This window comes from Lactuca serriola, chromosome 1, assembly GCF_051521515.1.
Source record: "Lactuca serriola cultivar US96UC23 chromosome 1, Lser_US96UC23_V15, whole genome shotgun sequence".
In the NCBI taxonomy this organism is placed as follows: Eukaryota; Viridiplantae; Streptophyta; class Magnoliopsida; order Asterales; family Asteraceae; genus Lactuca; species Lactuca serriola.
This window is the reverse complement of record NC_136408.1, coordinates 163273068-163298495: the sequence shown is the minus strand read 5'-3', so window position 1 is coordinate 163298495 and position 25428 is coordinate 163273068. Positions and strand designations below refer to the sequence as shown.

Sequence of the window (25428 nt, the reverse complement as noted above, 5' to 3'; positions counted from 1 at the left end):
CTAGCAATTTACTTTTTACTTTTTCGACCCCCTACCCAACACTTTTTACGTATAATTCCCTCATTGTATGCATAAAAACAATTAAGAGTAATAAAATGGAGAAAAAGGAACTGACTACCCTAGGATAGTAGTGACGTGATCGAATTCCAATCGTGTGGACGAAATGTGCATCTTGAATATGGACTTCGTCTAAATAGGAACTTGGATCTTGATCTTGTAATGTGCCAACAAACATGGAATCGAAACTTCAATCTTCAACAAATGTGGTGCAAATCTTCCAAGGCGTGAAGGAAAAAAAAATGTGGGAAAGCATACGCCACATTACATGGTAGAGGAAACGAGCCATAATAATCTTCATAAGAACTCCAAACAGAATGGTGGTGATTCATGTAGGGAATGGGAATGAAAAAGATTCATTATCGTGAAAATAGAATACTCACAACGTGAGTAATAAGGATCACGACGTGAATGCAAAAACGAAGATTCTGAAATCTTTCTAACTGAGCTCACGATGTGAAGAGTAAAGCCTCACGACGTGAAAACTGGGCGACATAAAACTGAAGTTGCCCATATTTCTTTCTTGAGTTTGGCATTGCACCCCAACATCTTAATTGATTAAGACTCTTCTAAATGCATAATTTCTATGACTGTTCTCTAAATATATCCTATCTCTCTACTCACCCCACACTTATTTCCAATTGTGGGTCTCGACTCTAAACTCTAAACTCTAAACGACGTTTGGCTAGACATTTATGCTCTAATATCGACTTTCCTTTCCTCGTCTCCTGTAGCAAATCTAGAAAATGACAATCAAAGGAAAATAGAAGTAACATAATAATTTAAAAGAGTTTGACAAACCAAAACAAGTTCAAAAACCAAAAAAATCCAAACCAAACTAAATTCAAATAAAAACTAAATAATAAAAATGAAAATGATCAATCATCTTCTTCATCTTCGCGTGTCCCACTAGTACCAGCCTCATCTCCCCTCGAATGTTGATAAGAGCTCAATGTTGGGAAAATTGGGTAGTGACTCCCCAAATGTGGTGGTTGCTCGATACAGAAATGTCGGACAATGTTCTCCATCATACCCCTGATCCAATTAACACTCAACGATAGCTGATCAAAATAACCCGCCATGTCTCCTTCAAAATGCGCTCCTCCAATGGGTGCGTGTTGATGCAGCGGTTGCCCTCTCTCTCCTCTTCCTCTAACATCCCTCTTTCAAGGTCGTGGTTATGGTTGTTGTTCGGGTTGGTTACTCGGCTGCTCACCACCATCATCATCATCATCGGTGTCCATAATCCCCCAATGCGATCCATAATTCCTAACCACCCTCATCTTCTCCAAATATACCATAGTAAATTCGTTCCCCTCCATACAATTAAAAGATCGTGTGATGTCGGGAATGATCACACCATAAGACCGTTCCAAACGGGTGATAAAGTAGCCTCTACAAATAGGGCTCCCAAGACGGGAACTCACAGCATAATCCGACAAGTAGCGGGCCAAAAAATATGGAATGTTGCAACACACTCCTGGCTGTAAAATGGACCATAAAAAAAGAAGTTATGCTTGGTAACCTTGTCCCCATGGTGCCTGTGGTTGATAGAAAAGGTGATGAACCGGTGTATAAGGCGGTGAATGGGGGATTTGATGCTGCTCTAAGGCGACACCCCGGAATTGAACACGTCGGATGCGAAGTTGCTCCAAAAATCGGCCCCAGATGCCCCATTCTTGTATCCTCGGGCAGTCTCCCTAAAAAACATCACAAATTCTGGAGTCATGGACTTTTGGGCCTCATATAACCCCATCCTCCAAGAAAACTCAACCAAACTGCATTCTCGGTATTCTCCCCCCACTACTAGAAAACAACGCTTTAATGACGCGCAAACAATGACACGTGGTGATTTACGATACACAAAAGCGTATGCCCTAAAAATAATGTTATCTCTTCTAAAATTGGAAGGATAGTGGACACGCTTTTATGCGTGCCCTAAAATTAATGTCGAACAAAAAAAATAAAAACACGGAGGGCACTTATTTAAAAATGGGTGTCGTCTAGAAATGTCGCTTTATATTTTTTTAATGAAAGGCGCGTTCTCTTCTTTTGCAGCTGGGGGGAAATGAAAATCCCAAAAGTTTGAAAGGCCGCCATTGTTACCCTCTGCCTTATTTCCATCGTTCCTCTCTCTCTCTCTCTCTCTCTCTCTCTCTCTCTTTCTCTCTCTCTCTATCTCTCACTCTAATACCCAAAAAAAACCCTAATAACATCACCAATCCTCTTTTTTCCCACAACAGAATCGTAATATGATCCCGTCTTTTGAACGGATCAAACCCACAGGGGTTCTCGACGGAAGAGATACCGCTTCATACGAGCCCTAATTTCTCATCTGAATTCGTTAACTTCTTCAAATGGTTCTCAGACTTTTTTCTCTCTCTACATTTTCTTCTCCTTCATTTCTCGATCCCTAGAAGGTCAGGAGAACGCTGCGTCTGCAATCAGATTGCTAGGTCGTAATCCTGAGAGCGTTGAATGCCGGTGTATGCTCGGTGTTTGTTAAAATTCTCAAAGAAGGTCCCATGAAAGAGTAAGCAGTTGTCGCCTAGGCTGTATCGTTCGATTAACACAATTCATCAAACCCTAAAATAGTAAAGGAAACCTAGCCCCCATAGCTTTCTTCACACTTCACCTCCTCAAATCTCACCTCACAAAATCTCACCTCACGCTCTTATAGTTCTCTGTTTTTTGTGACTCGTTTCAAGGAGGTTCTTTTTCATTTCTCTTCAATGTTCGATATGTTTGATGCTACTTTAGATCATCAAGATGAGGACAAGTTGAATATCGAGAGGTAGTTTTATAGGCGTGAAGCTCTAAATGTGATTGCTTGAGAAGGAATGGAATTGAGCATTCCTCCCCCTGGGCTAATCACCTAGCCATGGCCTTCTTCACTCCAAACCAGGTATGAACATATATTTATGTGTATATATCTAAGTTAATTCATAGATGGTTGATTAGGTGTGTTTATGTTTTCAGTTGATACATATTAATGCTTATTTGATCAAGGAAGTGGCAGGAACTTACAAAATGGTTCCTGTGTTAACCATGTTTAGTCAAAAATTGAATTCTTTTACAGTTTCAGTCCTTGGAACCTTGAAATAAAGACTAAAATCGAAATGAAACCTTGAAATTAGGACCATAACTGAAAAATGCACCAACTTTGGACCAAACATGATAAACATCAGAAAGCACATAGACCATTTTTATAATGTACTCTAATTTTAGGTTGCAAGGGCATTTCAGGCAGCGTCTAAAATTCTATGTTTGAAGATAAAGTTTCACTTCTACGTTATGCTTTGCAAAGGGTTTTTCAGGCAGCGCCTAACTGGCTTATGGCGCCTCGGTATGACTTCATATTCAGTATTGTATATATGAATTTTTTTTCCCGTTTTAACAAACTAAAAAATAGTATCTTTTTGTACCAGTTAGATGCATCCACAATAAATGAGGGACTAAACTTCTATGACTCACAACATCGCTTTGAGCACTCACAACTTCTGTTGGTACTTTTGATTTCACTTCCACATGCGCCAAAGACTTTTCAGTGTCGCGTATTACAGGTACTGTTGTTTCCATTACTACCCATGTCCCTAGAAAATGTATTTTGTATATTTACTTCTCCATTTGATTTCAGGATCTTCTGATTTTGGCTTGCAGTCATGCTGTTTCCATTTATACCCTTGTCCCTGGGGAGTATCCTTATATTCTTATACTCATTTCTCATCTTCTATATATATAATTTTATTAACTTTTCTATCTTTTTGCAGTTATATTTAGTCGATTGGATCCAGGAGAAAAACTCGTTATAGGTTGTCGAAAAGCAACAATTTCTGCTGAAACACAGGTACAATTCTTTTAACACACACATACATACATACATTTATGCATGTATTATGTTAATGAGTGAATCTCTACGAAGAAAACAAGCACAAAGGTGAAACGGAAGCTGTCAATGGTGTAATATATTTTAAGGTGAGCTCTGATCTTATTAATACAACTCAACAAAGATCCAAATTCTAATAAAATAAAAATTAAAATTAAAATTGATTTTATAGGGTGCAAAGTCGGATCGATTGAAGCAACTATTGAAAGACACCGAGAAGTATCTCCAGAAGTTTGGATCAGCAGAGCCTTTGAAGTAGATAATGGTCTAAATGATAATAGTGAATTTACTATTGAGAATGAAGACGAAACAGATCAGGCCAAGGTATGTTCTATCTTTTGTTACTTTACACTCTTATAACCTTTGTTTGACTTTTAATATCTTATTAATAAATATTTTGGCTTCTACAGCATTACATGGAGAGCAATGAAAATTACTATTTGATGTTTCATAGGTACTTCATTAACTTTTTTATTTCCTTGTATGTTATTGCTCTTGGCTTTAATCAGTTGTTTTATTTTTTCAAACTCATCATCGGTTCAATGTTGTAGTGTCAAAGAACTTCTAGCAGATGAAATGTGCCTGGGGAAAACTGTTCAGGTAGTATGAGGAATTGGTGGGCAAAAGAATTGGTCCAAACTGATCCTAAAAATATGTATATGAACTAAATTGGTCCTGGACCAGTCCTGGACTGTTCAGTCTGGACAGAAGTCCTGCTCTGTGCTTCAAAATGTTACACATGGCAGTCCAAAATGATCCTAAACAGGTCCAAAATTAAACTCGTCCAAAAACAAAACATTCTCTTTTAGATCGAATCCAAACTAGACGAGTCCATGTCCAAAATAAAAATAACTCGGTAGCCTCAAAGAATAGATTTGTTTTTCTGGTGCGCTTGTATCTTCACAAGCCTTCCTATTTTATAGTGCTTCCACCTTTCTTTTCCTTTCTTATTTGCCACCAGCGATGTGGGACAAATTGCTTTCCCTTTGCTTTAAGATTTGTTTTACTCTTCAAACTAAGAACGATGTGGGACAAATTGCTTTCACTTCTACACTTCTTTGAACTTCTGAGAACTGGACTTTGTTGAAGACTATAAGTGTTACAGAGTATCTAAACTATGAAGGAGGTTTGTTCTATGCCTCTATTCAACCCCAAAATCTATTATTTTCATGATAAACAAACCCCATTTCTTTTAAAGGTAAGTTTTCAAAGATCAAGGGTGTAGGAGTCTTTGGTAATGATGCACAGGATACAAATATTCCAGTAGAAGTGTGGAGATACTATTTGCTAACTAATAGACCAGAGGTGTAACTTTTATTCAGTATATAAATTAAAAATGTGAGCTCTCACTTTTTTTTCTTGTTTCCTTCTCTTTCATTGATTATTGGGTTTACTTGTGTAGGTATCAGACATATTATTCACATGGATAGATCTTCAAGCAAAACTCAACACTGAGTTGCTGAATAATTTAGGCAATTTCATTAACCGTGTCTTGAGCTTTATTGCTAAAGATCCAGGTTAGTAATTGGCACCAGTTTAACTTAAATTAATGGGATTAAGATTTTAAGGGTGCAATTTATATTATTTTCTACTTTCATGCCCTAAACCCTAAACCCTAAATGTTCGGTTCTTTTCTTGAACTACTATCTTATATTTTTTACTTGAAAGTGGTATGAAGTGAAAATTTGGATATGATGTTGAAGATTGATTATTGGTGATTTTTTGATTGAATCTGAAAAGTTTTGTTTCTGTTGACAGATTCAAGAGGTCGTAGAGGTTCAGGATACAATTCCATCATTCTGGATGCTCCATCTGTTATCAAACACACTAGGAGATAAAATTGGTGCTTATGTGGAACAATATGAGGAGACACAACTATAGCAGGTCAAGTTGCTGCACTTGTAGATGTGTCTGGATGGCTTCATCAATACATAAGGGTAAAGAAGAAGGTGATGTGATGATGAACTGATTACTAAAACTTTTAACATTCTTTTAACAGAAGTGCTAATACATTTTGGGTGCTATTTAGTGAATATTTGTTAGGCATGTGCTATATCAACTGATGAAAAATATGTTAATTTATATCTCCATCCTTATACATGTAAGATTGGTGAAAAATAGGGACAACAATGAAATCAAGGGTTTTGTATTAATTTGTAGCATTCAGGCATCCATGGAATCCATTCACGACTCTCTTGCTGAGGCGTTGGTTAATTTGACAGAGGAGGTAGAGTTTCCTTTATTTTCATTATGTTATACATTTTGGATGATAAATGTCTATATTACCCTATGATCTCATATGCTTTTTTTTGGTGCAGTGTGAAAAATTATGGTCAAAAGTGTATGTTGTTTGACCTAAAAAGACGAAGGTACTCTGATGTACTGTAGTTGATGGGTGAAAGAGATGTGGAGGTAAAATTACCTTTTCAATGTGAGTTGCTGCATCTTTAGCCTTACTTACAGTTCTGACTTCTGACTTCACTTATATACCTCTATGTGGTGTTTATAGAGAATTATCCATATGCTCACATAAATTTATGTAGCTGATTACACATTAATTTAAGTATGCAGGTTTTGAAGTTTTTGATGGAAAAAAATAGTGTTAATGCTCTTCATAGAAAAGTATGATGGTATTTTAGGAAATTTGGCTAATAATTTAGTTAATTATATAAAAAATGTTGAAATGTTACATTTGTCTACTAATGGAATGATTATTTGTATTACATTAACTTTTGTGTAATGTATTGTATTTTTGTATATGATATTTTATTCTCTATTATGAGACATAAAATGCAAATTTAATTTGAAAATCAGTAAATCCATAAATAATTTTTTATAAAAAAAAATTAAAATTACGATACGCAAAAATGTGTGTCGTCTTCATTTATTACATGGCCTTTCTTAACAGGGGCTTCCTTGATACGCATTGTGTATCATAAACACGCGCGTCGTAAGGTTACGACACGCAAATGCGTGTCGTCTTCCTTTATAACAGGGCCTTCCTTGATACGCTTTGCGTATCATAACCGCGCGTCGTAAATGCACGTCGTCTCTCTTTATGACAGGGCCTTCCTTGACGCGCATTTGCGCGTGTCTGAGCGTTTTACGACGTGCAATGAGCATCGTAAAAGGCTGTTTTTCTACTAGTGCCCGAGACGGAAAACCAAGGCTTGCTAGAAAGTAGGATCTTGTACATTCTCATGGAATGCCACAGTCGAAAAGAACTCCACACATAACTCCTTGTACACCTTTTCTTGAATAGCAAACAAATTGTGCCACCCTTTGCATGTAAAATAAAATCCGTTTCCTACAAATAACTTTGTAAGAAACGGGGACAGCCGATCAATAATGTCGACCTCGCTCAACCTTGCCCAACTAATTGTAGGGGCAACAACAATTTCCCGATTGTACAACCATCCTAACCAGTTGTTGCATTGTGTCAAAACATCCAATGACAAGGTTCTTGGGAAGACGTAAAATGGGTGCAGACTAGCAACCCCTGTTGGAACCTCGTGTCTAGGAGCCATTTCTACAAAACAAGAAACAACAAAGAAAACAAGAAAGAAGAATCCAACATATTAGTCATAAACAGAAAACCAGTCTAATGGTAACCATGATTCACGTCGTGAATCCCTTAAGATTCACGTCGTGAATTCATAAACGAAATTCAGCAACAGTCAAGGTTGTGTACGAATCAGACTAAAATAATGAGTGGGGTTTTATGGTAGAACAATTCTATGTTCATTCCTCCAACATGTAGTAGCTATATCATGACTTCCATGGTAAATGTCAACAATGCAATACACACCAAACCCTAGCCCTAAATTTAACTATTAAAGCAAAATTATTTACTAGAAACAAGAAATCAATACCTTATGAGGGAGTTTACGTAAGCAAAAGTGGAAAATCGAGTGTAATACGGCCGAAATCAGAATGGGGACCAACACAAAACACCTTCACTTCGCGAGGAATAAAGAAAGTGATTAGGTCAAATGGTTCCCTGTCCCTTATCTGTGGTCCCGATTTCATTTTGAAATTCACGTCGTGAATTATAAAGATTCATGTTGTGAGTGAGATTGGGCTGAACGGTTGGGTCATTCAATTAAATAATAAATAGGCTGGAAAGGTATTGGGCTAACAAATAAGGAGTCTGTAAATCCTTCCTGACTCACGTCGTGAATCATATTGACTCACGTCGTGAGTTCTGTCTGAGCATATAATTTCTTAAAAACTCCAAATTTTTATTAACTATATTTCCTAATTTATTACCACTTAATTCTAGTGAACCCACACTTAGTGTTCTATTATGCACAAAATGAATTAGATGATACGATTGGTTTTCCTAATAACTAAAAATGCAAAAACAAAAAGAAAAAGTAAAGAAAATTCAAACCGAACTCAGTTTGCCTCTCGAGAAGCGCTTCATTTTTATGGAGTCGTGAGCCGGACTCCATGTCTCCCTATGTTGACTTGTTAGAGGAGTCCATCATCACCTGAATCTTCTGCTCTTTCCATCGCCTCTTGTATGCTTGAACTCGTCGAATGTATGCTTTCTTCTAATTCTCTTTTTTAGCTTTTTTCTCGTCTTCATCAAGCTTTCTTTTGATCCCTTTATAATCCAATTTTTCTTCACTCTTATTAAGCTCCATAGGAACCTTTTCTTGTTTCACCACTAGACTTGTTTCCTTTGATGTAACCTCGTCTTCATCACTTGACAAATCACCGCCTTCCTCACTCACCAAAGTTGTTGGCGTTTTATATGCAATCACCTCAAAAACAAGTGGAACGGATGCTCTTAGTTTGGTGCGTTTGACTTAATGAACTGTCTTAATTTCTTCCTCCATGAGGTTCTCCAATTATTCAAGTTCATTCTCTTCATCATATTGAATACCTCACCTTGAACATCATTTCCTTGGAAACCATCTTGAGCGCCAAGAGTTTCCTCTTCATCTCCAACTGTCAAAGTAAGCTTGGATTCATGAACATCTACCAAGGCTCTAGCAGTATTGAGTAGAGGACCACCAAGAATGATGGGGACATTGATATCTTCTTTCATATCCATAACCATAAAGTCAACTGGGAAAACGAATGTCCCAATTTTCACCAGGATGTCTTCTACAATCTCCCTAGGATGAGTCATTGAACGATTAGCCATGTGAATAGTCATTTTTGTAGCCTTAATCTTCTGAATATTTAACTTATGATAAAAGGAATAAGGTATCAAATTTATGCTAGCTCCAGAATCAGCTAAAGCATAAGACTTCAAATTGTTTCCAAACTCACATGGAAGAGTGAGGAGTCCAGGATCCCCCATTTTCTTAGGTATCTCTCCCAATACGACTTTTGAACATCGCTCACTTAGAATCACCTTGGAATTCTTCTTTAATTAATGATGAGTATCTATCAAGTCTTGTAGGAATTTTGCATACTCAGGAATTTTGGATAATGGCTCGATAAAAGGAGTATTAATGGGAATACCCTTCACTTTCTTAAAAAACTCCAGATGCTCCCTTTCCAGTGGACTGAGATTAGCTCAAGACGTAAATGGTAAAGGCGGACGATAATCTGGAACAGATTCTTTAGAAGTGCACCCCCACTGCCTTTTACTCCATCTAGTCTTGGCTTGCGGTACTCACGAGAGTACTTCACGAATTCTTCAACCAACACCTTGATCTGATTAGGATTCTTCTTCGTAAGTGGTCCTTGAGAATCAAGGAGTCATCTTGTAATGACATTGAATCCATCATAGAAAATGGGCACTTATTGTTGTATGTTCAGGTCATGATGAGGTCAATTTCTTAATAAACCTTTATAGCGTTCCCATGCCTCGTATAGTGACACCCCTGGTTGTTGCTCAGAATTGGCTATCGCCTTCTTGAGTTTAGTATCTTGGAGGGTGGGCAAAATTGTTTTAGAAACTGCTCGTGCATCTGAGCCCAAGTAGTGATTGTACCAGGTGGAAGTGCTTTCAGCCAGTCTTTTGCAGCTCCCTTGAAAGTAATGGGAAGCATCCTCAGCAAGACAGTATTTCTATTAACATTTGGGACATTGAAATAATCTGCAATGTCATAGACCTCATCTAGATGCTTAAAAGCATCCTCATGATCTTTTCCATAAAATGGAATATCCTTAAGTGCAGTAAGGATGTGTCCCTTTAGCTTGAATGTGGCAGTGGTAGGTATTTCAAGTTGTACTAACCCCGGACCAATATCGTCTCTAATACGCTTCTTGTAGGCTCCCATCGACATCTCTTCAATGTTTTCAATTTCATTTTCTGCCTCGTTCTCGGGTTCGCTCGTAAATAGTCCAAACTCAGTCTCGGATTCGTATTCTGATTCGCTTGGGTTAGGTATTGGATCTAAAATTTCAATTGTGCTCTTGTCCTTTGAAGCTGAACTCGATTCTCCCATTTTCTTTCCCGACTTTTTTGAAAATACTGACTTGAGTTCCTGTAAAGTTGTCTTCTTTGGTGTTTGATCTTCTTTCACGTTCTTATCCTTCTTTTTGTGAAGGCCCAATTCTGGATATTCAAGTGGTGGTACCAAAGGTGTGTTGGATCCTTTGGTCATGAATTTCTGCAAAATAAACAAAATAAAAACATAAAACTGAACAAATACTAAATAACAATAACCTACACCTAATTTTAAATTTATAACCTAACTAACTTAACTACCTAAATCACACCTAGGAAATGTACCTAGTCAAATTATAGAACAGTCTGATAAGTCGGGTATCGATCTCAGGGAACGGTTTTGATTGATTAACCTATCTACTATTAAATTAACCTAATTTTCTAGCAAAGATGGGGGGTTTTATCTAATTTTGCAAGTTTAGATGAACTTAATCTCTTAACACAAATTCAATCAATAAACAAAACACTTTTGTTAGTTTGAATCCACATTCCCTTAATGGTTTATAAATTATCTATGACAATTACTGTTGGTTACCAATTAATAAGTATTAGCAATTCAATTCCAAATTTACTAATATTCAATCAATTCATGTTGATCAATGTATGTTCACACATTAGTTAACACTGAATTAATTATTTGATGGATTGGAGCTATGTAAGATTAATTTGCAAAACACACTTATGCTAATAATATGAGTTCTCTAGCACAACATAATTCAATGATTCAATTGCTTAACTAAGATTGGTTCGATCCTAGCTCTAATAATCTAATGTTCACTAAGTTACCAGGTATTCAAATTCATGCAGATTAATAATCACTAACTACACAGAAAAAGAATTTAAAGCAATTAAGTATCAAAGAAAACATGCTAGGTTCAATTAATCTAACACAAGCCTTAACCAACAAGTAAATCAAAGCTAAAGTATTAACACCATGACTTCCAGCTTCATCTAGCTAACGAAAGCAACTAGATTTAGTTGGACATACTAGCTGACAAACTCAAATAACTCATATTCAAAGTCATAATAGAAGTATACCAAATTCCTAAACTAATATGAACTTCTCCTATTCTTTGGTTGTTGAAAGCAATTACCAGACCTTTTCTCCTTCTGAAAATCATCTCCAGGAACCCTCGAAGGCAGCTAAAAATCTCCAAAGTCGTAATCAACAAGGATATAAATAGTTTTTATTTTTTTATTTTTCCAAGTTCACGTCGTGAGCCTTAATGTCTCACGTCGTGAATACGTATTTATCTATGTTTAACAAGGACTCTTCCTTCCGATGCCTATCTTCTAGAATACACCAACTCACATCGTGAGCCTTTAATTCTGACGTCGTGAGTAGGGGTTTTTTTTGAATTTTTATTCTTCTTTTCTTCAAGCCTCCAAAATTCGATGTTTTGTCAATTTTAGTCCTTTTCTCCAAAAATGCTTTTATTGGCTGCAAAATATAATTTAAGCTTATAAGTACCATTTTATGCTAATGACCAAAATATTAATAAAAATGTAAATAAATATAGCCTAAAACATATATAAATATGGCAATATCAACTTACATTCATTTGAAAATAAGCTTGAGTGGGCCAGGCTGGCAAACCTGTTGAGTATATAGGGTTTTTAACCCACAATAATATAATTATTATATTTAATCATCAAACAATCAACCCAATTACACATCGCTATTATCTTCTTTACTCTACCTTAAGAATTAGGTATCCTTCGATTATTCATTCCTAAGGGTTATCCTAAGGAATAGGCACGAAATCCATCGTTGTCGGGGTTACTCAACAGGCACTAAGTCCATAGTTACCTAGGTTTGCTCAACAGGCGCTAACTCCATAGTCGATGGGGTTTACTCAACACGCGTTGACTCCATAGTCGTCAGGGTTTATCTCGTTTATTGACCGTATCGATTTCGAGATTCCACTCGCAGTACATGTCAGTGGGTTTTTAGAGTACACCGGTGAACACATCATTCACTGGACGGTCTAGAATAGTCCGTCGTTGTTATCCATACTCTGCTAGATGACGGGGCCAACATTTGAAAAAAAGGCTTCTCACATTGTCCACCTCTCACCCTTACCTCATGGTCTATATCACCTCTCAACTCATCATCCAACTCATATTTCATCTACCCATGTTTTACCCAACATATTATGTAGATATAAATACATATACAGTTTAAATCATATAAAACTTGTATAAAATCGTTCATCCAACATATATAGCAAGTATATAGATAATATGCACACATAGCACGTAGTTTATATAAAATACTTCATATCTATGTGGAAGATGAAAGTAACTATTCACTCACCTGATAAGGTGGTGACTCGGTACTCGGACAACGCTCTGTTTACTTAAAACAACTTCTTTCGACAAAACCTAGTATCATTACCACTAGAGTTTAGTCTAATGTTCAACGAGCCTAATTAATAGTCTTGCTATTATTATTACTATATAAACGAAAGAACTATACTCTTCACCCACTATGTACAAACAGGGGCCAGACATGAAACACTAGAGGGCATGATCATTTTGGCATATATCTCTTATGAATCCAGCAACCCAAGAGGCCCTCCAAACCGGATTCCCATACCGCGTATGGTTAAAAAGACATTATAACGACACTTATATAACTCATAAAAATAGCCCAAATACTCATTCTAAGGTCCTAATAACATTACTCTATTGAAACATATGCTATACTAAAGATAGGGTAGGAGTAGCTCATTTACAACGGGTTTTTTTCTCAAAACCGGGCTCCGCTCGGAGCAGCATTTCTGAGCCGAAAGGCTATTTTCTCAGGGCTTCGGGAGCCTCAGGGGTTCCTTCGGGTTGTAGGTGGTTTACCTAGACTTTAGGGGGCTTAAGGAGGCTTAGAGAGAGGTTCTAGAGAGAGAGAAAGTGAAGTTGGGAGGTGGGAGGAAATGGCAATGCCGACACTTCTATTTATAGGTTGAAATCTGATCGACTCGTCGAGTCGGAATACTGACTTACCGAGTCCATGCCACATGTCACCATCCGGTGGCAAGCCTTGGGGAGAAAGGAATGGTCAGGAGTGTGCCACGTCACTCGATTTCGCACAACACCTTTCCGAATTAGAAAAATCATAACTCTCGCATAGGAGCTCCATTTTTGACGTTATTTATATCCACGCGTAGGTGGGATCATAATCTACAACTTTCGTTTAGACTCCATCGGCTAATTTTGAATTTACTTTTATAGTTATATTTTTAACAGTCCGGTTTAGGAAAAGTCCGTTAAAAATTCATAACTTCTTCATCCGACGTCCGTTTTCATCCATCTTTTTATCGTTACACTACTAATAATGAGATCTTCAATTCTCATTTAGGTTCTGTCAGCCAAAAACCGCTCGATCTATAATTCGAATTCCGGGTTGGCACTGCTAGGCCAAATCATAGAAAAATCATAACTTCCTCATACAAAGTAAGATTTGGGTGTTCTTTTTATTCACACTTTCGATAACTAAGGCCAAAAAGTGCTCCATCGTAATTTCACGATCTACGTCGCGCTGTGAGATGGTTTTGCCAGAAAACTTCGACGAGCCATAACTTCTTCGTTATAACTTGGATTTCGGCGTTCTTTATATGTACGGAACCCTTGTAACATATACTATAACTTAGTTCATATTAATCCTTCTAGATAATATTCCATCAAAAACTCATTTTTGATGCTTATTGCCTCTAAATTGACTAGCCCGGATCTACGGGCGTTACAATTATCTCCCCCTTAGGACAATTACGTCCAGGAATCATCAACGAAATAGGGTTATATAATGACTCCACATGTTATCTCTTCATCCTAGGTAATAATTGTATCTTCTATGTTCCTTTGAATTATATCTTTGACTTCTTAACCGCAGGCGGTAATTATCTCGCTCTTGCTCTCTATCTCATGTTAGACCTTTAATCACGACCTTCGATTCACAATTCCGATCCTTATTGGAGACTCCTTATTCTTCCTAACAAACTTAAGATACGTTATTTGATTTCCACAATAGGCTGATGGGTCACGTTCTACTGACCTCTCATTGTATGTTGTAATGTTTAGACCTAGGTCTCTTAGACTCAAACTCTAGAATGGAATATATTTTCCTTCATGTTCCGATGTGATATAATCACGTTATAGCATGTAGCACTTCTATCTACAAGCTTCTTTAACAACGAGTGCGATACTTCTATTGATCGCTTCGATAAATTTTTTTTACTTCAATCTTCTCGCTTATGTCAGATTGTACATCGAACTTAGTTCTCTGAACCACTCATCGTAGTTGGACTCAATTTGATATGACCACTAGGGTCGGAATAACAGCAATATTTTTAGTCATTAACGAAACAATGGTAACGACATACTTGAATAAAACGAAATCAATTAATAGTGCCTTGGGAACCTTGTGACTTTCCCCCATCCAAGTGTGAGTCTTGTGCTTCTGGTAGTATAGGCCTCTACTACCACTCACACCTACTCATGCTTGTCCCAAGTATTTTCTCGCAGTCCCTAAGTTCTTATCTCCTAAAATCCCAAAACAATTTAACACATACGAATGTGTCTAATTTTTTTTCCTTAGACTATACTAGGACTTCTTCCATGCGTATCTTCAATAATCAATTCTGCTTCATCTCGGTTGGTCGTGGAAACGCTAGACGATGGGACAAATTTAGGAATTATGCTAATCGAAAGTGTACTTTTCCCGTACCAGACGTAATATATATTTAGACGTATTCAAAAGGCAAGATGCCTCTCTTACGATTTCTTCCGATAGGTATCATTTACTATCGTAAGCCATCTATTTTCTTACTCTATCCTGGTTCGTATCATTTCCTGAACTTTTTCCATTGTGATGGATTTGAGTGCAGGCACAACGACCGATGCATGAACCATCACATTGTTAGGCTCGGGTTGTCGTCTTCCTTGAATATTTCTAGTCTGTCTTTACTATGACGTTTTATACACCCAAGCAGACGTTCGGTGTACCGAGTCGAGAATTTAAGATAAGAAAGCTTTATTTACGATAGACGTATAAATATCCTTTTTACTCTGAAAAGTTACATGCCAGTTTTAAAACCGTAATTAAACGTTTAGAAAATCTGAACATATAAAATTTCCAGATCCGGTCGGCAACAAACCATGCATCCGATCAAACAAAAACATAAAGCATTACAAATCGTTTAGCACATAAAAGCATGTTAGGAATTTTCCGTAAATAAGAGAATGCTTGTGTCAATTCAGGTGTACTACCTAAAATATAATAGACACACTTAACTCACAATCATCGCTTAGCATTTTAATTTGAAGACTAGAAATCCTACAAATTCCTAATTCGCTTAAACTAATGCTCTGATACCAACTATGACACCCCTATCTTTGTGGCCAGAAAAGACTGGTTTAATTTATGGTTTATAAAAATCAGAGTACCACTCGTAATAAAAATGTTGCAGAAATTTTTCTTAGAAAAACATGATAAATACATTATCAAATCATTTCCAAATAGAACTTATATTCATCTACACTAGTGATCTACATCTCTTTTAAATCTCTCGGTGTAAAGTAGCTTCATATCGACACTTGTGATACAAATAAGCTTGAGTGGGTCTGGTTGGGAAACCTGGTGAGCTCATAGGGTTTTTAACCGACAATAATATAATTATTATATTTAATCATCAAACAATCAACCCAATTACCCATCCCCATTATCTTCTTTATTCTACCCTAAGAATCAGTTATCCCTCGTTTATTCATTCCTAAGGGTTATCCTAAGGAATAGGCACGAAATCCATCGTTGTCGGGGTTACTCAATAGGAACTAAATCCATAGTTACCCAGGTTTGCTCAACAGGCGCTAACTCCATAGTCGTCGGGGTTTATGTCATTTATTGACCGTATTGTTTTCGAGAGTCCACTCGCAGTACATGCCAATGGGTTTTTAGAGTAAATCGGTAAACACATCGTTCACAACACCTATAGGTTGCGAGCCTGCTACTGTTCAACTGGACTGACTAGAATAGTCTGTCGTTGTCATCCATACTCTGCTAGATGACGGGGCCAACATTTGAAAAAAAATGGCTTTTCACATCGTCCACCTCTCACCATTACCTCATGGTCTATATCACCTCTCAACTCATCATCCAACTCATATTTCATCTATCTATGTTTTACCCAACATATTATGTAGATATAAATACATATACAGTTTAAATCATATAAAACTTGTATAAAAGCATTCATCCAACATATATAGCAAGTATACAGATAATACGCACACATAGCACGTAGTTTATATGAAATACTTCATATCTACATATAAGATGAAAGTAACTATGCATTCACTTGATAAGGTGTAACTCGGTACTCGGACAGCGCTGCGTTTACTTAAAACTACTTCTTCGACAAAATCTAGTATCATTACCACTAGAGTTTAGTCTATTGTTCAACAAGACTAATTAATAGTCTTGCTATTATTATTACTATATAAGCGTTAAAACAATAGTCTTCACCCACTATGTACAGACAGGGGCTAGACATGAAACACCAGAGGGCAGGATCATTTTGGCAAATAGCACTTTTGAATCCAACAACCAAAGCGGCCCTCCAAACCGGATTCCGCGTACCGCGAATGGTTAAAAATATATTATAACGAAACTTATATAACTCATAATAATAGCCCAAATACTCATTATAAGGTCCTAATAACATTACTATATTGAAACATAAGATATACTAAAGATAGGGTAGGCATAGCTCACTTGCAACGGGTTTTTCTCAAAATCGGGTTCCAGTTGGAGCAGCGTTTCTGATCCGAAAGGCTCTTTTCTTGGGGCTTCCTTTGTGTGCTAGGGGGTTTACCTAGACTTTAGGGGGCTTAAGGAGGCTTAGAGAGAGGTTATGGAGAGAGAAAGTGAAGCTGGGAGGTGTGAGGAAATGACAATGCCCGACACTTCTATTTATAGGCTGAAAATTTGATCGACTCGCCGACTTGGAAGACTGACTCACCGAGTTCATGCTATATGTCACCATCTGGTGGCAAGCCTTGGGGAGAAAGCGATGGTCAGGATTGTGCCACGTCACTCGATTTCGCACAACACCATTCCGACTTATAAAAGTCATAAATATCGCATACGAGCTCCGTGTCTGACGATCTTTATATCCACGTGTAGGTGGGATTATAATCTACAACTTTTGTTTAGACTCCATCGGCTTATTTTGAATTAATTTTTACAATTATATTTTTAACAGGCCGGAATAGGAAAAGTCCATTAAAAATTCATAACTTCTTCATCCGACGTCCGTTTTCATCTGTCTTTTTATCGTTACGCTACTAATAATGAGATCTTCAATTCTCATTTAGGTTATGTCGGCCAAAAACCGCTCGATCTACTAGGCCAAATCTTAGAAAAATCATAACTTCCTCATACGAAGTCAGATTTTGGCATTTTTTTATGCACGCTCTCGGTTTAACATATACTACGACTTTTGTTTAGATCACTAAGGCCAAAAAATGCTCCATCGTAATTTCACTATTTACGTCGCTATGTGTCGTGCCGGTTTTGCGGGAAAACTTGGACGGACCATAACTTCTTCATTATAACTCAGATTTCGGCGTTCTTTATATGTACGGAACCCTTGTAGAATATACTATAACTTAGTTAAGATTAATCCTTCTAAATAATTTCCATCAAAAACTCATTTTTGATGCTTATTGCCTCTAAATTGACTAGCCTGGATCTACGGACGTTACACACTGCCTCCTGGGTTGTGGCATGTACCTACCATGATGTCTCTGAAACACATCACAAATAATCAGAGACTCGCTTGAGGATACTCACACTCGACCACTCATTCCTACTTTACGATATCATCCTGAGAAATCTTACTAGGACTGCCTGCAGACCGGGTGCTTTTAGTAGTACGGGCCCAATACTACCTTCCGCACCCCATCCATAGTCACCCCAAGCCCCCCTCCTCGGATTCTAGTTCAAAATTACTCTATATCCCCCGAATCACAGTCTACTCTCTCATTTGGCTACTAATAGGATCATCTAAGAATCTTTTCCTAGATTACCTCCTGACGCAAACTCAACACATAGTCAAGCAACTAATACATAAGACTGATGAAAAGCATTCCCTAGGATAACGCATCACAAAGCAGGCAACTCTAGCCCTAAATTATGGAATACCTATCCTATCCTTCAGCATGCAATTCTAGTGAAATATCTCTTAAATATTGCATAATACAAAGGTAAGTTAATTTGGGAAATCACTGTTCGAGCTCTGGCTGATTGTACACACCGTTCCAGCTTGTTTTCTCTTACCACTCTTTCTTATTTTTATAAAAGTTATTTCCTTAGAAACAATTTCCATAATTCCTCAGTTTGAGTCCAAACGCACCCGGAGGTGCATCCGAATCCCTCAAACCAAGGCTCTGATACCAACTTGTAACAACGTAAAATTTCCAACGAATTTTTTTCTTAAATTAAAAATAAACCCATTGTTTTCACAAAATATCACGAGGTCACATTATTAAATTTCATAACGAAAATGTTTTATATTTCAAATACCAGGATCCTCTAAATCATAACTCCATCACTGACGTGTGTACAATCATGCCAACGCCTTTCTGTGATCCTTGCAAGTACCTGAAACACATACACATAACACGGTATGCACAAAGATTAGTGAGTTTCCCTAAAATACCACACATATCACTTTAGCCACTCAAGGATATCTCAATAACACTCTCTGGTCCCACAACCCGGGTGGACCCTCAGGTCCTGATTCAATAAGTTCATAACAATAAGCATAAACCATAGATAAATTGCCAAGTATCACTATACAGATAAGCACATAGGACAATTCAATCACATAAGGTACCAGTCATGGTAAGTATAGTGAGAAGACTCACCTTGCTAACTAGTAAGTAGAATCTCGTGCTCCGAAATCCTAAACTAGCCTCCGCCTATTACATTGATTAATCACCTCTTAATTAATACTCACTTGCAGTTCACTTTACCAAGTTTACTCCCCTTTCCTCTTAAGTTCTTGGAGTGGATAAAAGACCATTTTACCCCTTCATGATCCCTAATATAATTGAAACATAACATCATCATCATCACACATGTAATATAACAACATTCATTGTTTACATCAAGTATTGTTTTTGAATATTACATGCCAAAATAGTAAGAGTATGATGAAACAAAATATAACACAATATCCATTAGTTTGTTTCCTTCATCCTGCTTCAACGGTTTCCTGAGAATACAAGTTATTTTGAAAAACGGTCAACATAAAATGTTGGTGAGTTCATAAGCATGTTTGTGAAAATGATTTGTATAACTTTGAAAACCACCAGAAAATCCTATATTTTTTGTAAACTGTTTAGTGTGTTTGTGTTACATCTTGTATTAATTCATGTATGTTATTGTTTATTTGACTAACAAGGTAAAGAGAATGTAGAGAGAATGTAAGGAGCAGGTAAAGAGAATGTTCCCAGACAACCCGATGTTGTCTGTAAAAAGAATAGTCTTCTGTAAACTTCATAACGTTAATTCCTCTAAGCGAGCCGTCATAACCATACTAAATAATGACAATTTCACCTGTCTTGGCGTCGTTAGACGTCGGTTTTGATGTTGATTATAAGGTTTCCGTCACCCTAGACGAAGTTGGTCTAACTGTAGCGAACAACTCAGGTGTGGGGTGTCATCCCTGTATAGATCTATACACAAATCGCCGTTCCCTCTCTAAGAGACTCTAGTTATAACTACAGGCTACGATCGTACACTTAATAGGTGCCAACCGACCAAACTCACTAGATCCTTAATCAAATTTATGCGAAGAAAAAAAAAGGTATAAACTCATTCCAGGCCCAATGATCCATGTAAGTGAACCACTAAGGCAAAGCTAAACATGTAAATCATTTCAAGACCCAATTGGAATGAGATTATATAACTTGGGCCCGAAATATATATGAAAGGACAACTATGGCCCAATTCACATGTAAGGTATTTACAGGCCCAAATAGCACACAAATAGTATCCAAGGTCCGTCGCACATGTTAATGGGTCAATGAGGCCCAATAAACATATAATAGTATACACGACTTATCACACATAAAAATGGGCCACTAAGGCCCAATAATCTAGAAAATGATCAAAATAATCCGTTTGTTAGTTATCGTTGGTTTTGGTTCAAGTATTCACTAAAATAGCAAAAGAAAGAGGAACACATATAAAACTCATTCCCAGGCCCAATAAACATGTAAGTCGACCACTAAGGCCCATTATACGTGTCTATTATTTCCATGCTCAAAGGAATATGAATGTCTATCCTAAGCCCAATCATATAAAACGATACTAAGGCCCACTAAACATGTATATTATTTCCAGGCCCAATAAGGATATGAATATTGTTTTTAACCCGTTTGCTATTTTTTTGTTTCTTTTAGCTTGATTATTTAAAAAGTTGATATAAAAAGCCCACTTTTTGTAAAAATGACGTTCTTGGCCCAATAAGCCAAAAATTTACAATTAAGACCGAATTTTTGTAAGAATAACACTTTAGTCTCCATTTTGTTCAAAAACTTGTGTTGATGACTAGTTTTTCGTGAAAATAATATTTTAAACCCATTTTTGTAAAAATACCATTTTTGGTTTGATTTTTGTGGAAATACATATTTTTCTGGTTTTGGGTTTTTTCGACCTAGTTTTTGGAAAATTTGTAGAAAAATCATCGTAAGTCGAAATTTGGATCCATAAATTCTGGAATTTTGAAAATTTTGTCTACTTTGTTCACAATGTTTCTCATAATTTTTAATGGCTTCTAACAAGTCTGAAATTGCTCACCTTCATAGGATGGTCCGAAATTATTTCAAATCTGATAGGCAGTTTTGTAAAATTCGCCAAAAAATGTAGAAAAATTATATGAAACCGTGAGAGTAGTCATTTTAAAGGTATAAACCTGAACTTGTTGCATGTAAAACAACTTTGAAAAATAATATCATTAAGGGGATCAAAGCAGTCCGAGATTGGACCAAAACGTTTCTGTCAAGGGCTGTTTTATGAGTTTAATTTATAGATCTTAGAACACAACACTCATTTTTGCTATTTAAAGTGTATAAATTCCAGATCTACTAGTTTATATGTAATATATGTGATAAAACATAATTTTCTCAATGTTCTTATGAAGATCCAAGTGATAAACTTCAAGTTCTTAACATATTTTTATATTAATGAAGTAATCAACACATAATCACCAAATAATTCATGGAAAACACACATAGTCATGCATATACACATAGATCTACACAAAGCAACTTGTATTATCCCCCAAAAACAAGGGGTATGAACTCACTTGGCTTTGAGCTTTCGGTTTTGATGGAGGATAAGGTGAAGATCATGGCCCTAGCAAGTTCCTTGAAGAAGTTTTCGAACTTAGAGGGTTCTAGGAAGCAAGAACACGAAATGAACCATGTAAGGAGGTGTTCTCTGTTTAAAAATGGAAAACAATGGCTTATGGAAGATGACAACTTACCAATATAGGTGAAACTTTGATGAATTCCTCTTGAAACATCCACAAACATGCGAAAATATGGGGGAGAAGGAGGAGTTCTTAAAGAGAGTTTGAAGTAGTTTGAAATGAGAAAAGATGGTGATGGTGTTGGGGCCTAGAGTTTTTAAGGAGGAAGGGAGGAGGATAAGTTGGGCATCACATGGGGGTTTAGGGAGTTTAGCCTAGATACATGGGATTGGATGCTTGGATTACCTCTAGACAATAAGGAGGTGGCAACTCACAAATTACCCTTTGTCATATTGTCTCTCTTTTATTATTATTATTATTGTAGTTGGGCCGAGATTGGGCCAAAAGAAAAAGAATTTAGATAAGTTTGGGCCCTATCTTGACTTAGTTCGAAATTATGAGGCCCAATTAATATTTTTTTGGCCCATTGGGCTCTTAAGGTGGTTCACGGCCCAAGATGGTACAAAGGAATGGGTTTGTGGTCCATTAAGGCTAAGTAATTCATTTATGGCCCAACAAGGCCCGTTAGAGATAACTAGTCCATTTTAGGTCCACTAAGGGTAAAATGAGCCATTTTACGCCCATATGGCCCAAAAGGTTGAGTTTTATGAGTGTGGGTCCATTTAGAACCCAATTAGGGTGGTCTTTAGGCCCAAAATAGTTCAAGTTGAAGGTTTGTTGGTCCATTAGGCCCAATAAGAGATCCTAGTCCATAGTGAACTTCAACCGGGATGTCCAAGGTTTTCAACTCATAGACGAACATATAAGATGTATTGTATTAGGTTCTGACCTTCGTTCAAGAGTTTGGATTCAAATGGATGACATTGATTGAACATAGGGTATGATATTCACTTAGAGTACAAGCCTTACAATAGATGATGTTTTCATGAGAATAGAATTTCCTAGCAAAAATGCCAGTTGTGACATCATCCACCCCTTAGAGGCAATTTCGTCCCGAAATTATTTCGAAATATAGGTTCATGAATGAGAGAATAGGTGAGGGTTCTTCTGCTTCATCTGGTGTTTGCATTCCCATGTGAATTCCGATCCACGGTTGGCGCTCCATCGCACCTTCACAATCGAAATGCGGCTTTGTTTTGTACGTTTTTTTTCCTTTCCAATACCTCGACTGGTTCTTCGACGAATAGGAGATTCTCGTTTTTTTCGATCTCTTCTAAAGGAATGAAAAGAGTTTTGCCTGATAGGCACTTTTTCAAATTTGAGACATGGAACACGGGGTGTACATTGCTGATCTTTACAAGTAGCTGCAGCCTGTAAGCCATTGGACCAATCCGGGCAAGAATCTCGAACGGTCCAATGTATTGTGGGTTTAGTTTTCCCGTTTCCTAAAGCGAATCATTCTTTCTAGGGAAATACTTTCAGTAGTACCCGACCTCCGACTAGGAATTCCAGAGGTTTTCGTCATTTGTCAACATAAGTCTTCTGTTTGTCTCGTGATGCTTGAACTTGAGTTCTGATTTTGGATTATCTTCTCTGTCGTTTCGCGAATGGTTTCTCTCTGTCGTTTCGCGAATGGTTTCTGGTCCCGTGAGAGTATTGGCGAGTGATCTGCACTTGTTACCATAAAGAGCCTCGAAAGGAGCAACCTTGATGCTCGTACGATAGTTATTATTGTATGAGAATTCAATCAAGGGTAACTGGGTATCCCATTACTTGTTGAATTCAAACACCCAGAATTGGAGCATGACTTCGAGAGTTTTATCCATCCATGTAGTGCTTCCTCCGTAATATTCTCCGACTTCGATTCTTTCAAGGTCGGTCGTAGATGTTGACAATGTTTTGTTCTTGCTTCATGAGCAAACGAGTATGTTATGGATGAAAATAATGAAAAGTATGACCAGGAATGGTTGGAAAAACTCGGTTTGTAGGGTCCATGAAAACCGTGAGAGCATTCGTTAGACTGAAGGGTATCACAACGAATTTGAAATTGTCGCGATGAGTTCGGAAAGCAGTTTTTGGAATGTTGTCTTCTCGGACTCGAGGTTGATGATAACTGGTTCTTAGATTTATTTTAGAGAAGTAACTAGCTCCTTGGAGCTTGCCAAATAGGTCGTCCATCTGAGGGAGTGGGTATCGGTTTTTGATAGTATGCTTATTCAATTTCCTAAAATCGGTGCACATTCTAAAGGATTTGTCTTCTTCACGAGAAAGACCGGACCTCTCCAGGGTGAGAAGCTTGGTCTGATGAATACTTTGCTCCACAATTTTCTTATTTGATTGGATAACTCCTGAACTTCGGCGGGAGCTAACCTGTAGGGTGAATTGGCAATTGATGTGGCTCCTGTTATTAGGTCGATTCGAAATTCGACTCGTCTTTTATGGAGGTATTCCCGGAAGGTCTTCAGGAAATACATCCGGAGAATCGCATGCTACCGGAATACCTTGTATGCTTACTTCTTCCTTGGTCTTGTCCACAACATGAGCGAGGAAAACATAGTTCTTCGGGTGCAGGCACTTCTGTACCTTGATGCATGAGTTAGGACAAAGGTTGGTGTCAGGTTTATCACCATAGGTTATTAGGGTTTTGTGATTTGGGAAGGTTAAGGCGAACGACCTTCTCGTAACACATAATATCAGCATGATGGGGCTTAACCAATCCATGCGATTATCACATTAAAACTCCTAATATTTACTGGCATCAAGTCTATTGAAATGAATGGTTGTTTAGTGTTAAGGTGTTCCCTACATAAATATCTTTGGTTATTTGGTTTTCCCATTAGTCATCTCCACCGTTAACGCTTAGTTTAGCATCTAGGGTTGTTGTTTTATTAAGTGTTTGAATATGTTACTAACGAACCATCGCTCAACTCTACTATCGAATAAGATGCAATCAAAAGAGTTATTAAGTGGGAACATACCAGTAACAACTGTCGTGTCTTGGACTGCTTCGCCTTGACCCAAGGTCAGGACCATTTTTTATCCTTTTGCACCTTGATTAAGATCCTTAGGGAAGTTGCGCCTGGAGTGACCGGTTCCTCCACACCCATAGCAGGTGTAACTAGTCTCATCATCGACATTGTTGTTAAGGTTGTTGCAATTGTTGTTGTTTTCGTTTGGCTGACGATTCTGTCGTGGATAAGTTCTACAGTATTTGATGGTGTGATTCTTTCGGTTGCATTTCTTACAATGCAACTCCCGGCAAGCTCCCTTATGATGGAAATTGCACTGGTTGCATTTTGGAAGGCTTCCATCCTATGGTCTTGCTGATGTTGGTGTAATAGGGTTCATGGTTGCATGAGCAACAACAACATGTTGCTTCTTTGAGAACCTTTGAGTTGGCTGTCCCTTTCTCTTACTTCTAGGATTTTGCTTCCTACTCTTAAGCTTGGGGTTTAGTGTGCCTTGGAAAGCTGTCACTTGTTGGTTCCCATGCTCATTCCTTCGGCTGGAATTTTCAATGCTATTTCCGCCTCCATTGGTGTTGTTTGTGTTGATTTGTGTCATAGTAGCGATTACTGCCGCTGTTACAGCAGCTTGGAATGTAGCATAGTCTATCTGTAGGAGCGGTGTCTCGCAGG

General features: G+C 37.5%; 1 non-coding gene across 1 annotated transcript; it reads left to right on the top strand.

Moving 5' to 3' along the window:
• The first annotated feature begins 9719 nt into the window (after window positions 1-9719).
• LOC145080721 (small nucleolar RNA R71) lies at window positions 9720-9826 on the top strand. Its single transcript, XR_013695310.1, has one exon. It is a non-coding gene; the product is annotated as a small nucleolar RNA R71 (small nucleolar RNA).
• The last annotated feature ends 15602 nt before the right edge of the window (window positions 9827-25428 follow it).